Consider the following 16,647-nt stretch of genomic DNA (forward strand, 5'->3'; position numbering starts at 1 on the left):
TATCAATTTTTCTTCTAACTTAATTTGCCACTACCTATTTAATATCTCCGTTACCCATATTAAGCTTAAAAAGTACAGCTAATGACGATCCTAAACCTGCCTTGAAAAAAGCATGCCAGTTTTTGAAAAGCCTCAGCATTCCCTTCCAATGTAATGAAAGTCTACTTTTTCTTCCCAGAAATTACATTAGTATCGAAGGCATGATATGAAGCACAAAAAGATAGAAAGATATGTGTGGATATAATCCAAAATGTGCCAAAACTAGTAGCAATCTGCTACCTTGACTAACTTTTGGACTTCAACTCATATAAAAATTACTTCTAACTTCTGTCTCAAGAAGTTAACGGAACTATCTTTATGATTTCAAAAACCTTTTTGCATTCATACAAAGAATAAAAAGAATCACAAGCACCGGGCTTTGTGATATGCTTGAGTTTAGACCACATCACTTTTAACATTCAATCTGCAATGAATAATAACATTTACATACGTATTCATCCAAGACAAGAAACCCAACTTCTTTTTCACAAAATATGAATTTATTTATTTGACAAATCCATACTGAATTCACTTGCATCATCTTGGTGCCTCCAGATGCAAATCAAAATGTACATCTACACTAAAGAATTAATTCAGCTCGACATCATTTAACTGCCATGTTTCTGTGCTATGGAATAATGAAATGTGTACTTTGGAGAAGCAACTGTCCTCTTTGAAAGAGACCAAAGAACTTGAAATACTCCCATGATACCATAGGATTGAACTATGGCAGTTAAAGAAGTGCTAAATTGCAATAATTCTACAGTGTAGATGCACATAAGGTGTATGCTTTGTAGTTACCTTCCTCCTACCATTCTTCTACTGGAACAAATTGTTTGACTACTTAGGGCACCATGACCTGTTCTAACTGCTGGTCATTTCATTGTGAGCATTACACAGGAGGCCAACATACAAACAAATTAACAACGAAAAAAATTATTGTTACACTGTGGCCCCATCTACAGTTTGCATTATATTAGTCAGTGTAGACTTATATAACACAGATTAACTTCATCCAACTACATTATATGAGTCTACATTGACCATACAATGCAGTTTCAAACTGCATTATATGACAGCATAGATAGTGTTTATGTCCTAGGATGGATATAAACAATTTCAAATATGTTAAAGGAAGTAGGTTTTAAAGACTTCCTCAGCCCATGTCTCTGCACTGGGTTGTTCTTACTAATTGTTGTCAAGTTGATTTTGTCTTATGATGACCCTATGTATGAGAGTCCTTGAAGTCACCTTGTTGTCAGCAACCCTTTTCAGGTCTTGGAGACTTAAGGTTCCCTGATTGTGTCTTTACACTAGTAATGTGGTTTTCCTCTATTCCCACTGTCTACCAGCTGCCTATGACCCCATGTATCGGCTTACTTCCATCCTGATATCAAGCCTTTGATCTGCATTACACCATGCCCATCATGACTAGGCAAAAGGAATGGAACAGAAAGCCAAATACAGTTACATGTTTATACAAGGACAGAATGAAGTTGTAGGAATCAGCATTGGTAAGGGTAAAAATAAGCACTATCCCCAAATATTGGTCTGTTATTCAAATTGTCTGCTAATTACATAAATCCAATCCATTCACTGATACATTATCTAACTGATGCATTGGATTTTTCAATATAGAGACTGGTCCTATGCTAAGTAAGGCATTGGGTTGGAGTTTTAAGTGGCTAATAGTGCTGGAAGACCTCAACATCCATGCTGAAACTATCTCATCAGGGTTGGCTCAGGCTGTGATGGCCTCTGTGACTACCATGGGTCTGTCCCAAGTCATATCTGCTCCTACTCATGTTGCTGGGTATACTCTGGACCTTGTTTTTCTATGTGGGATGGGATGGTGATTATTGTAGTGTGAGAAAACTCTTTACAGTTCTGTTGTCATGGACCAGTCATTACCCGGTCCAGTTCAGACACACTGGAATTCAAATCCTCCACTGGTGTGGGGGATAAATTAAGGAGGCTGATAGATCCAGATAGATTCTTTTGGGGATTCTTTTGAAGCTCTGGCTGAATGGAGAAATGACCAGGGTAGTGGACATGATCACACCTGTCCCCACTTATGGAGTGGAGTTAAACCAATCCCCTGGTTTTCCAGATAGTTGATAGTGATGAAGCAAGTGAGATGAAGACTAGTGAAACAGTGGAAAAGTGAATCGGAACAGAATCTGGGCTAGAGCTTATTAACATCCTTGAATTCAATAATGTACAAGATCCAAATTTAAATGCAAATGGCTGCAAGTTCTCTATATGAATATGCCATCTTGTGGAATGGCTGGAGTGTCTGTCTCTAACAATTTATTTCCCCAATGCACATCAATGTCTTTATGTTATTGGCTATTTTATCTCCTAAAGAAAAGTAGCTTTTGGGAAAGTGAAATTGAAGTATCAGAGGCACAATCACAGCGAAATAAATATTGATCTCATTGAAATTTCTTTTAGCCAAATTGCTGTTACCTTCAAAAAGAAAGATAGCTTTTTTCATGTCAGGAGTGACTTGAGAAACTGCAAGTCACTTCTGGTGTAAGAGAATTGGCCGTCTGCAGGGATGCCTGGATGTTTTACCATCACATAGGAGGCTTCTCTCATGTCCCCACATGAGAAGCTGAAGCTGACAGACGAGCTCACCCCGCTCCCCAGATTTGAACTGCTGACCTTTCTATTTTTCCTTTCTCCCCTCCCCCTCTCACCAGACACTACCGTATAACATATTTTATTTCACATCTACTTTGATTTTAATAAATAAAAAGAGTCCTATGCTTTCCCAACATGTTGTATCCCAGAAATGACAGAGCAAATTGAAAGAAATAACAAATGTTATATTGCCAGTTTGTTGAAGTTCTTAAAACTAGTATTTTCTGGAGAAATTTGTCTAGCCATGAGAATGTCCTTGTACACTTCATGTTCCTTGTAGATGTTACATATAAACAAAGCAAGGTGTTTAGGTCATCAAAGTATTTCATAGATCCCCCCCCCCCCCCCCTTATTTCTGCCTAGACTTAGGAGTCATAAGTCACTGTTGTGTTTGCCAATTTGGAAACCTTTTCATTATTTGGGGGGTGGAGGTAGGCATGTTGAGAAAACTTGTAACAGGTTTTTGCTAAGTATGGGTGGAGTGGAAAAAGTGATCCCGGCTTAATTACCCACGCTTAGTCATAAGCAGCAGGAACGGAAGCTCTCTTTAAAAAGTAATAAATTGGAACTGTTTTTCGTGTGTATATGTGTATTAAGATGTTAATTTCCATCACATCATGCTATATAAGAACCTACAATACCTATAAACAGAATATCTGACTGATATAAAAGATAAAAAAAGTATTTTAATAAGTAGGAGTCTGTGGATGGTTCCTTAATTGAGATTATATCACAAAGAGAATCAACTAATTATTTTCAAATTATATTATTATATATGAAATGGAATTCCTTTGTATTGAGGGGGAGGTAACCTGACTCCTTTCTTTAATGATGCACAAGTGACTGATGCACTCATATATGTTCACTTCTAATGATGGTATCAGTGTGCAAATATCACTAGAAATGAATGAAAATAATATTTGAAAATAATTTTACAAATTTCTGGAAAACCGTTTTGTTGAGTGTCAGAAAAACCTGGCAAAGAAAGTCCTGCTTTGAGAATATTCACAATTCAAAACTTTTTCTGCACTAAATCCACATATTGTAGTTTTGTGAATGATGTCATTCACTCTGAAGAAAATGCTGGTTGTGAGTAAAAACTTATCCTGATTTTGTTTAGAATTGGCAATTTTACATTTTTGTATACATTGAATTTTGGCCTCTTCAGAAAAAAAATATTTTTATAGTTAAGTCTTGAACTGTGAATCATTTTTGAAAATGGTGCATTTTGAAGACCTTCCTGGAGCAGGAAGAAAACTGCTAAAATTACTTGATGCTATCCTTGAGAATGAAATGAGCAAAGAATGACTTCTGTAGTCATTACACATATAGTACCACATCATGACACTTTTAATAGTATGTACGATATTTCAATTGCATCTGTTCAAACATTAAACTATTATTTATTCATCAATACCTGCTGGAGAAATAAGTTTGAGGCTGGAAGCTAGATTTTAAAAAGTGAACTTTCATTGAGATTCTGCCTTTCTTCTAAAGTGAGGAAAGTTTAAGATGCTGAATGAAAACATTTAGCTAGGAAATAATGCTATAATTAAACCTTAGAGACTCAATAGTTAAGAAATAAAGCACCACAAATTTGTTTGTTTTTTAGTTATGTGGATCCTAAAATGCTATTAGCGATGGGGGAGCAGGTATAAGGTGCTTTCCACTGTCCTCTGTCCCACCTCCACCATTCCCTGCACATTGTCCAGTCAGCCTGGCCCACGTTATCCACCTTTTCTTCTTTCTCTAACATAATTACCAGCAAACTTACCATTTACAACTCATTGTTCTCTTTCTCCCTTGCAACACTGGGGGGGGGGGGGGGGGGGAGGAAAGCATATAAACACTACCAGACTATGGGAATGCATACCGGCCTGATGATCTGACCTCCTCCCCTTTCCTCCATTAAAACTATTCTATTCTTTTCAAAAATCTTAATTGCTTTTATTTCCTACTGGGTCACAAATGTATCTTACTTTTCTTCCCTAATAAAGCACTAGTATCATGTTTTTTAAAAAAATCACAAACACTTTCTTATCTTTAACAGACTGTATAAGCCAGTATATTAAAACATGTCTCCACTGCACAGTTATACTGTTTCCATACCATTTTAAAAGTGCTATGGTCATCTTCTATAGAATCCTGAGTCTTGTAGTTTTGAAAGGCATATACATTATCTTCTAGAAATTTTAGAGCTATAGTTCAGGAGACTGTGGTTGAGCTTTCAGTTAGAAAAATCTTATAACTTCTTCACATGTACCTTATTTTGCGGCATTTGGTGGCATTTTTGGACTTCAGACATGCAGCCCAATGGCTCCCATCACACTCCAGCCAACTATTTCCAGGGCGGCCCTGTAGCTGGAGTGCTGCTGCGCTGAAAAAATAGCAACATCAGAGAACAGCAGGCTCCCCATAAGGAAAGATGAGTCAAGCTGTCAAAAAAGGGCTTCCCTCCATGTGATGAAACTGCGATGGAATGAAACATAAGGAGGTGGAGCCCCATGCAAAAACCACCAGTAGGACAAAACAATCCAGGACTCCTTTGGTGGTACATGTGACAAGGTTGTAAGTGTGTACCAAACATAGGATGGTCTCTGTAGGATACAGCAATGGCGGTTAAGTTTATCTGGACTTCTGGGAAAATAGTCTCCATCATGAAGAATTCACCCCTCCCTCTTCCCCCCCTTGAGGGGGTTATTTGCTTTTTCTTTCACTGTAGCCTGCAACATGTCTTATTTGAGCAAACAGTGTGCTATATACTTTTCACTCCAACATTGTAGACACCTTTACCTTTCCCCGTTATTCATGCAAATTATTTTGACATGTCAGTGAATGGATAAGAAGATTGAACAGGCATCTACTGCTCACACATCCATCTTCCATGTGTTGATATGAAACACTGAACTGAATTTGTGCCGTTGTAATTGCAAGCCATTTAAGAAAATTAAAAATGCTGCTGAACGTTGATTCATGTGTTGGGCATGGAACAAACACTGGGTGTATGGATGAGGGGATACACTAGGCATGTGCAATTGATAAAAAAGTTTCAAAAATCGTTCTAAAGTATAGTTAGTGAACATTTCATTACTATAATAAGAGTAATGAAGTTTCATTATAGTAATTTCAAAAAATTACCATAATTGGGAAAACTTCAGGAGTTCATTTTCCCTCATTTTTACAGGTACTGGGGTGAAACTTGCTACAATGGCAGAACACATTCACCACTGTTAGCCCATCAAGTTTCAGAATGTTTTGCTCGTCTACAAATTTGGGGGAATTTTCAAGGTTTTATAAACAACATTAAAAAATAAAATAAAAGACCTATCTCTGTGTAATGAGACCAGATAACAGCGGATCATTCCCCCCAACTTTCAGAAATATGCATACATCTACTGATTTTAGGGGTTTTTTAAGTTTTGAGAAAAAAAATTTTTTTAAAAACTCACAACTGCTGCCTCATTGAATGCCTCTCATATTTGCCAATAGAAACCAATAATAATCAATTCTACATATTCATAGAATCCTAGAATTGGAGGGGACCCCCAAGGGCCATCTAATCCAATCTTCTTCTTCAAGGCCAAAGGGCACCATAAAAACTCTCCTGACAGATGGCCATTGAGTCTCTAAACTAATTAATATGCTTCCCCTATTGAGTTGGAAGGGACCCCCAAGGATTTCTTCCCAGCCCAGAACAGAGATTTACTTACTAGAATTATCAGTCAGTCCTCCTCTTTGCAGATTCAACAATTTATTTGAACTCTAGCTGGCTGCTGCTATGGAGCAGCCAGCCTAATAGGGGCTTTTTGATGTGAGCAGAATTCTGTGAAATGTAGTTTAGAGCAGGGCCTTTTGAATTCTCTGGCATAGAGCTCCTCACCTTCCCAAACTACATTTCCCAGAATTATGTGCTTTCTTTCCCAATGAACTCTGCTCCTTCCTTTCTCTGTTCTTAATGGTGAGAGGATATTAATCTAAAGAGAAAAGGCTTTGCTTTGTTTGCTTGCACTCAAAATATAACTGACTTTGGAAGGCTTCAGAGATTTACAAAATGCAAACAAAAAGTATTGGATAACTTTCAATTCTTACGTTTTTGGTGTGAGCCATCCCAACATGTTGGGTATTGCATTGCAAGTACCAGTTTAAGAAATTTGATCTGACTTACTAGGACTAATGAAAAAATGCACATCCCTAATATTTATTCTTAACACACTGAACTTTACTTCCAACAAAGGACAAATGATCACCAAAATCAGAGAAGAGTTCCTTGGCTCTGCACAGTCATCCATTCCATCCTCATATGTCCTAGACTGGATGAGTGTTGGAAGCATCAGCAAAGATATGACCACCCATTCTAGCACTGGAATTTTAAGATTCCCTGGAATCTTTCCTATCATGCCAAGCATTAGGACATGGTCAGGAAAGGAACAGATGAAAAAGGAGGGGAACCTCCTGCTCTGTTAGATGATATAGGGTGCTTCCACACAGCCATTTAATCTGATCCAGGATGTGGATCAAAAATATCAGTTCTGCTGTGGAGTGCCTACACAGGCACTCCAGGAATTGATTGAAAACTGGGACAGAGTTCACACAGATCTGTGCATTATGGATTAGCCTGATACAATATTCTTCTTTACCTCCTCTGGTGATATGCACTGCACAAAAGCAGCCTATCTGATAAGGATCAATGTTGTAGCTTTTTAAGACAGTGCAGGAAAGGAAAAGTGATGTGTGTTTGTTTACTTTCCAGCTGAGCTGTGTATATGGTCCCTGTATTCAAATGAAGCACTAGCCTTGTCCACATGTATGCACTACATTTTGGTCCTGAATTCCTGTTCTGCAGTGGTAATACACTGATGCAGAGGATTTGTAACTGATATCAGACCTTCCAGTGAGCTTTTTAAACATGTTTTTTTTTTTGCCTGGATGCACATTGGAGGTTGCATTGTGGGAAATGCTTCATAGGCACCTCAAAATCAAGCTGAATGCAAGCTTTATTAAAGTTCTTGTGTAGATGGGGACATAGCCTGAGGGACATCCCCTGAGTTAAATGAAAGGGGAAAAATGCATGTGCTTAGGACCAAGGTTTGGTGGTGCAACCCAACATCTATGGATGCATTTGAATGTTAGAGGCTGCCAGGGTTCTTTAAAATCAGTTGTCTTGGCATTTTTGTCATAATCAGGAAAAAAAACCCCAAGATTTCATAACCGAACTATCTGACAAATTTCATCTTCCAATATGGGCTTCAGATCCACAGATCCTCCCTGTCTCACCACTTACACTCGTATGTTTGGAGGGAATGTGAAAGAGGGCCTTCTCAATGTATACCTGAATAGTTTGGAGCACTCTTCCAAAGGAAGCTAGAATGTCTGTTCTTTATCGTCCTTCTTGTATCAGGTGAAGACTTTTTATTTATTTTATTTACTTTATTTTTTCTTTTGATATAGAGAGGCTTATTCAGGAAGGCTTTAACACAGGATTATAAGTGCTGCATTGTTGATGCATTGTTGTAAATAATGATTACAAACTTTTTAATGTGTTAAGTGCCTTGAATATCACTGGAAGGATAGGATAAAAGGAGAAGGATTAGGCAAAAGCAAAAATGAAGATGAAAAAGAAGAAAAAGAAAATACTTTGTTTTTCCTGATCTTTTAAGAAAGCAACTCGGATTGCCAAGTAAAGTCCTCAAAAAACATAAGCAACTCATTCCTTTTATTAAAGTGGGTACATTTGAAAGAACAGTTTACTGAAGTTGAAATGCAAATATATTTATGTACTAACTACAGTACCCATGACTGTTTGGAGAAATCATTAACCTTTATTAAATATTATTCATTTTAATTGCTCTGAAAGACTACTACCTGTCTCTTCTGGTGTTCAGACATCTCTCACAGCACAGCAGCCTCAGTTGCCCTTGAGAGAACATGTCTCTCCCAGACATTTGCTAAATAAAGAGCTCTGTATGAAAGAAAGAAATGCACCCAGAATGAACTGGTCTTTAGTCCTAATCCAAAACACTAAAGATATGTTTCTATCTCTCAAAATGCTGCTCTCATTGTTACAAAGAAACATTAAATATGAGATGAGATTTCATGTGCATCTACAGTGTAAAATTAATGTGCTTTGATACTACTTCAATTATTATGGCTCAATGGTATGGAATCCTGGGAGGTCTAGTTCATTGACGCATCAGCACTCTTTGGCAGAGAAAGCAAAAGCCCTTGTAAAACTATAACTACTAGGATTCCATAGCATTGATCCTTGGCAGTTAAGGTGGTGTCAAACTACATTAATTTTACAATGTAGATGGACTTCTGGAGGTCAGTCAGGAAGGCTGGTTTGCAACATCATGGGTCTCTGGTAACTGTCTTGGGGATGGCAATTTAGAAATGTGTTCCTGACTTCACTGATTCTCTTGGAAATGTAGAAACTGAGGTTGGCGTAGCTAATTAACAGGAGGGTTTGTTTTCAGCTGGTGCAAATCCACACTCCAATTATGCCATGAATGTTTATTTTTCTCCTTGACTGACTCTGGACACAGTTTGCAAAGGTTGCCTTGCTCAGTTTGGGTGTTGGCTCTGATCTTTTCTATGCCATTCCATGTCAGGCTTGTAAAAAATAATAACACAGAGACGGAGGGACTTGTTGTTTTAAGGGGTGGGGGCATGTTATAGGTACAAGCGTCATTTGAGGTGATTGCCCTTCAGGACTGCATTTAGAGGCCAGGTATCATGCCTCAGAATCAGTGAATTGGAGGCTGGAATGGGGGAATGAAGAGAGAGCCAATAACAACCCAAGCACAAAACAGAAATGCCTTATATTTCTGAATTTCCAGAGTTTATGCTTCATTCCCAAAGTCCTGACATTATTCACTATGGAGGATTTGCTTAAACTCTTTGGCAACAAAATGGTTGCAGAATATTAGGTGGTAACATGGGAAAGTGCTGCCCACCTATGGATTTTTTTTTTAAAAAAAATAGAAAATAATGATTTGGTCTTCAAATCAACAACGTAATGCAGCAGACTTGTGCATAAACCATTCCATGATTTCATGTCTTGTTCCATCGCTCTTTTCCCCCTCAGTGACATTTAAAAATAAGCCATTGCCATTCTGGGGCGCAGTGGTGTTTTAAACCTAGATAGCATTGCTTCGTAATGTCACTCTTAAAGTACTTTACTGACAGATGGTCAAAGTTATAGACTTTGGAGGAAAGCGTTATTTTAAAATTAGAAATTTACAGGGTGGGTTGGATCTATATTAATCTATTACAGCTAAAACAGCAAAAAAAGTCTTGTAGCACCTTAGAAACATAAAAATTAACAAGTTTTACTTGGCTTTCATGGGCACTACTCCACTGTATCTAATGTATATATGGCAAGAGTGGAATGAATTTTTTTAAAATATTCAAAAAGTGGCAGTGAAACATGTTTTTTGAGTGTTCAAAATTCCTGATGAAAAAAATCTGATTAATTTTGTGCTAAATTTTCATGTGGCTGCTTTGTGCGGAAAGCAGCACAATTTATAATTTTATACATGTCTGTGGATATTCTATTCTATGTGTAAAGGGCTATTTTGTGAAAAAGCAATCACACAGAATAAGCCCTGAATTGCAAATAAACTTGGAAAAGTGCAGTTTTCAGACTTATTCATATTTGGAAGAAAACTGCTAAAGGGAGAAACCTATTGAAGCCTTCCATCTTCAATGCAACAAGACTCTTTCCTAACTTCTTTCAATAGAGATGTATCTTCTGCATTGTGGGAATCCAGTTCCCAAGAAGCAGTGAGCAAACTCAATGTGGTTGCCTATTATTTTTTTAAAAGCATCCCTGCTAGTCTGGATGAACTTCTAGAAGTCTTTGACAGAAGCCAAATCCTTGATTGGTGTTTCTGAAATCCCACTGCAAGCTTATTTACTTTAATTTCTTACAACATTTCCCTCTCATCTTTCAACAGAAAGTGCAATCAGTGTGACTCATAAGAATACTAAAACCATTAAAAAAAACCCAGTGGCACAAAAAATAAAGCAAATCAACATAAACGGCATCAGTTAAGATATATGGAGAGAAGACAGGATGGGCACACTTCACCTGAGGTTCTAGGGCTGGTAGCCTTAGTTCTTTGGGAGGGGGAGTTAAATATCCAAAATAATTCCCCCCTCTTATCTCAGACTTTTTGCTGTCAGATCTCAGCAGTAGCTGAAATTTCCATTTATATCTTCTGATTTTTTAAAATGCATTTTTAAAGTCCAGAGGTACACAGCTGCATCTTTTCTTCTGGGACAGGATGGGTTTTTGCCTACTCCCCCCAAAAGTATGAAAAGCTAGAGGAAGACCCACACTTTCCTATTTCCTTTTTTTTAAAAGCAGGGGGGAAAAAGATATTTTTCTCTCTTTTTTTAAAAAATAGGGGTAGGTAAGCAGAAAGGGAGTGAAAGAGTGGCTTTATCCTTTTCCATCATCTCTCCTGAAATTGTCCAGCATACAAGGAGGCTGTGGTAAGAAAAAATAACCTTCTATAGACCTCTAGATCTCCCAACTCTATTATTCCTTTCCACCTAATTCCAAAGAAGCGGTTCCTGTGCTAAACCAGTACCTAGCAGCTGTAATGGTCTGAATGAGAGCAAATCCAAACAAGACAGAGGTGCTCCTGGTCAGTCGTAAGACAGATCTAGGAATAGGGATTCAGCCTATGTTAGATATGGTCACACTCCCCATGAAAACACAGGTTTGCCATTTGGGTGCACTCCTGGATTTGCCTCTGAACCTGGAGGCCCAGGTATCAGCAGTTTTTGCACAATTAAAGCTAGTGTACCAATTGCATCCACTCCTGGAGAAGTCAGATCTATCCACAGTGGTACATTCCTTTGTTACACCCAGTTGGACTACTGTAATGCACTTTATGTGGGGCTGCCTTCAAAAAGTGATCAGAAACTGCAGTCAGTCCAAACAGCAGTAACTAGAATGTTCACTGAGGTTTTCTATAGGCTGCCAAGATGTTTCCAGGCACAATTCAAAGTACAAATCCATATATTTGGCATACAAATCCCTGTATAGCTCCGGTCCAGGTTATTTGAAGGGCTGTATTTATGAGCCTGTCAGACCCCTCTGATCTACTGGGGAAGGCCTTCTCTCTGTCTCAGTACCAACTAAAGTATGTTTGTTGGGAATATGGGAGAAGGCCTGTAGAACTCAGTCCCAAGAGAGACCATAAACACTTGGGGGTCATGGAAATAGGGTGCTATCTTGGCTGCTTAGCCCTTTCTTGGCTAAGCAGCCAAGATAGGGACCACAGCCTAGAAATCTATACAAGGAAACCTTAAAATCTATACAAGGAAACCTGGTTCTGAACTAGAATGGGCCTAAGCTGTTTATACTGCAAATATCTGTGACAATAGGGATGCTATATATAGCCCCTTCTACACTGCAATATAATCCAGATTATCAAATCAGATAATCCACATTATCTGCTTTGAACTGGATTATCTGAGTCTACACAGCCATATAATCCAGTTCAAAGCAGATAATCTGGATTCTATATGGCAGTGTGGAAGGGTCTTTCCTTGGTGATCCTATTGCCATACTTGTCAAGATTCCATTTTGCCACCACATCAGGTTCTAGAAAGATGAAAGCACCAAATCAACCCTTTCGACTGTATTCCTAGAACCTAGAAAGTACCAAGCTATCCCATCTTCGTTTGTGATATAAAGATACATGACTATCTCCTTCCACAACTTGTGGTTAGGAGGTAAAATCTTTAAAAAGAGTTTCAGAGAGTCTGTTGTAATGGGCCTTTGGAAAAACTGTATTCGGAAAAGGGGGGCTTGGAAAAATATTCTCAGGGTAAAGAATCCATCTTTCTTTTCTGAAGTATGTGAGATGCAGAATCATTTAGATGTGGTTAGATTGTAACTTCCATCATTCTTGATTATTCACTATGCTGGCCAGGGCTGATGGGAGTCCAATAGTAAGAACATCAGGAGGGCTGCACAATGTCTAGACTTGAGTAAGAAGCCGAGGGCTTCATGGCAGCAATAAGTGAGGCTATAATTGGATGGAGGCCAAATTCATCTCTTTTTCTACCTCTTCTTCTCTCTAAAATTGCTGAGAAGGGGACAGATTATTTTAATTTTAGCAGTGGTCTGAACTGACTGCTTGTTTTTCCCAGCTGTCTTTCAAATTACATTATGATTTCGGCCTCCTATGCTCCATTGTTCCACACTTGTCCTGCTTTCATGCTAAGCTTCCCCTCCAAACAGTGGATGCTCCTCTAAACAGGGAGTTTACATTATGCAGCCTTTCTGCTAATGTTGGACCGTACCTCCCAGAATTCCCCCCTGTTGGTTATGCTGGTTGTGGGGCTACTGGGACATGCAGTACAATGCCATTTGGAGGGTAGCACAAATCCCACCCTTGCTCTAAAAAGGTTTGATCAAATAACAGTGAAAAGGAAGAAAAGCCAGAACTACTCCCACTCAACAACAGAAAGCGCTACTCCACTGACTTCAGCATGCTTCTTTCCAAGGCAAATAAATAAATAAAAGCCTCTCCTACTTAGGTGTCATGTGTGGTCTAAGCAGTATTTAGAAAGATCTGAGTCATCTCTGCCCTACCGGAGGAGATGCAGTGGAATCACATGGGCTTTTGGAAGCAAACAGATTATGTGGCAAATGCCTTGGTTTGGGAAGTAGAGGAACTGATTTTTTTTAAAACTGTCAGCTTAGTCATCTCCCTCCTGGATGTGAGTAAAATCTCCTTATAGCTCATCAAACTCTGCCTCTAGAATGGAATTGCTGGCAAGTGTTGTGTTGCTTCAAAGTGCTGTCTGCATGATCTTCTCCACACCTATCCACTTTTATGATATGTTTGACATGGATCTAACCAAAGCATCTTCATTTACAAGGTTCACATGCAAGACCTGTGCTCAGCTTCTAAACCAGGGATGCTCCAGAAAAGTGTAAGTGCAAGTAAATGGAGAAGGAGAAAGAGTAGGATTTTAAAACAAATTTGTTACACTACTTGGAGGAATTTTTAATTTGTAGAAGTGGGACATAATCATGTCTTAAATCAATAAACATATTTGAAAGCTCATATCCCTTGATCTTAAATATCTTCCGTCTTAATCCGAGATAATCTTAGATATACATGGCCCTTTTAAAACTCTTTGGTTTATATTGGAATATTTCCTTTCTTATTATTTCATGCTGGTTGACCCAGAACAAATAATTAATTGTCCCAACTATCATGCATATCAATGTAACTGATATAAATAAAAATCCAGTTAAGTGAATCATTTAAAAGAGAAAAAAAACAATAAAGGGGACATGGGGATAAAACAAGGCTACAGTATCAGTTATAAAGGATTAGCTGAGTGCTCACAGATGAACCTATATCTGCATCAGGTCTAATAAGTATAGATATAATACATATTCTTTGCTGTATAATCATCCATTGCTCAGACAGTACAGTAGGCTCTTGCTATCCATGGAGGGTTGTTTTTAGGACCCCATGGATACAAAAACCCATGGATGCTCAATTCTTATTATATAAAATGCCATAGAAAAATGTCATCCTTTATATAGAATAACAGGACCAAAATTTGTATTTTTGGATACTTGTAAAATATTTTAAAGTTATGAATTGTCGAATTTGTGGCTACAAAATCTGTGGAAGTATGGGCATGACTAGACTATAGATCTTGATTACTAAATGACTACAATTAAGTGGGACTCATATAACCCAGGGTATTGGAATCATACTACTACCTGGTAAATCAAAACCGGTTAGGTGATGGCCTCATGAAACCTGTTCAGAAGCAGGATACTCCCTCTCCCCTTCATGCCAAATCTGTAAGAATGTTACATGACCCAGTCAATCAAAACTGTTAACACACAACATTGTATACCTTTAGCATTTCACAGATGAAAATTGGTATGTATGCGACCAAATTACATCAGAGTGTGGTGAGGATGCCAAAATTATTGAGAAAAAACATACAAGTTAGGAAAGGCTGTGGCAGTTTGCTTTTGCCTGACCCTTCTGGGAATCATAGAACTGGAAGAGACCCCAAAGGCCACCCAGTCTAACTCCATTCTGGCTTTGATTAATTCTCACCCCCAAAAAAGAATCGAACCATACTTTCCCACCTGTACTCAGTAGCTAAGGAAAGTGATATTCATATGAACCATGTTTTAAGACATTTTATCTTCCACTGCTGGGCCCAGGCATGTAAGGGCTGAGTCCATATTCAAATGAAATTCTGAAACAGTGAGTCTTTCTGATCAGATATGGCATTTGTGTGCATCTACACTGTATAATTAATGCAGTTTGACAAAACTTTATCTACCACTGCTCAGTGCTGTGGAATTATGGGAGTTGAAGTTTTGAAAGGTCTTTAGCCTTCTCTGCAAAATAATGTTGCTATCTCACCAAATTATAAATCTCAAGATTCCATAGCATTGAGCTACAATTAAAGTGGTATCAAGTTGCATTAATTCTACAGTGTTACTGTACCCTAAGACCATGTGGACAAACCTTCAAGGAATCAGGCAACTTTGGCAAATGTGAGCAGAGCTAAGCAGCCAAGACAGGAACCACAGCCTAGAAATCTATACAAGGAAACCATGAGACAGAGGATATAACAACAGAGAAAAAAAATCAGTCTTAAGCTTTGCTATACGGTCAATCTCTGCAAGAAAAGTAACATCATCTGTCTAATCCCTTGAATGTATATTTTCATGTTTGTGTTTACTGAGCACAGCAAGTAGCTCTCCTTACCTCCTGAGGTTTCTTCTAGGCTCACTGTCCCATTATCCGTGGTTCTTCTGTCTCATGCTTCCTTGGCATCTTATGTGAAACAGTGTTTTCTGTTGCCCAGATGAAGTCCAGGTGCTTGCTGCTTCCTCTCCCCATTCCCTCTATTCCTTTCCCAGGACTTCAGACAATCTGTCTGGGGCTGAGGCTGGGCCAGCCCTGACTTTGTTTTCCACCATTCATCCTTCTTACGGATCGGCTGCACCACTGTGGAATTTTTACTGGCTGTAAATGCTTTATTGGATAGATTAATATGATTTAGAGCACTGCACACCTAGTAAATACCCTGTGCTATTTGCTTTAGCAATACCTGTGGAAAGGGCAACCAGGGGATCAGGCGCTGTTGGAGCCAATGGTACAAGGGACCAGAGGGGGGTCTAGATGAATAATGATCAGCAGTTGTTCTTGGAGGGAGGTCCATCCAGCAAGGTGACTCCACTGGTGCATGCTACTGCTTTGTGTAGTTATGTTCTACTTCACTGACTATCAAAGCTTTTGACAACCTTTCCTGCTGAGCTTTGACCAAAAGATCTTTACAAAATGGTCGAGAAAGAGGGGGTGAGGTGAGGAAACTAAAGAAAGAAAATATGATTAAAAGGGGAGAAAGGCAGTCAATTTTCTGGTGGTCCTGAATTTGTGGCCTGTGGGTTTTTTTAATGGTGAGTTGCTGCTGCTTCTTCAATTCATTCTTTTTCTGATGTGTATTGTTGCAGCACACAGGGCGTTCATTAAATCACCATAAATTGTCAGCAGTGGAAAGGGGATAAGATTAACCAAAATCTTTGGTGTTTTAAATAAACATAAATGTTTTGACAATATGAAGAAAAGAGTATGCATGTGAAGAGTTAAAGATTTTAACCATTTGAGTAAAGTGGTTCTCCTACTCACTTACCTGAAAGCAATATAGCATCCACATTGCAGCATTATACCAGTTTGGTGCCACTTTAATTGTGGGTTCACTTTGGCAAAGCTCTAAAACACCTGATGGTAAAGGTTCTAGAAGGCTATGAGGAATAGCTGAGCGAGCTGGAGTAAGTCTACATTGCCTATATATCCAAAGTGGCTAAGAAGTTGCTTTGTGGCGTCCACATGACACATGGAGCCTTCTCACTGCAGAACAGGATAAAACTGCATAATATGGTTTTGCCTC

At 38.6% G+C, this 16,647-nt stretch overlaps 1 long non-coding RNA gene across 3 annotated transcripts in view; it reads right to left on the reverse strand.

Moving 5' to 3' along the window:
• LOC132766609 (uncharacterized) overlaps positions 1-15,672 on the reverse strand; it is a 55,653-nt gene extending 39,981 nt beyond the window's left edge. For 2 of the 3 annotated variants that reach the window (XR_009630515.2, XR_009630513.2), the window contains exons 1-2: positions 15,462-15,672; positions 14,447-14,531 (exon numbers count right to left, since the gene is read on the reverse strand). This is a non-coding gene — a long non-coding RNA (uncharacterized lncRNA). The remainder of the gene's footprint in view (positions 1-14,446; positions 14,532-15,461) is intronic. The other variant, XR_009630514.2, reaches the window with a different exon arrangement.
• Between the last annotated feature and the right edge of the window lie 975 nt (positions 15,673-16,647).

This window comes from Anolis sagrei, chromosome 2, assembly GCF_037176765.1.
Source record: "Anolis sagrei isolate rAnoSag1 chromosome 2, rAnoSag1.mat, whole genome shotgun sequence".
NCBI classification, from domain to species: domain Eukaryota; kingdom Metazoa; phylum Chordata; class Lepidosauria; order Squamata; family Dactyloidae; genus Anolis; species Anolis sagrei.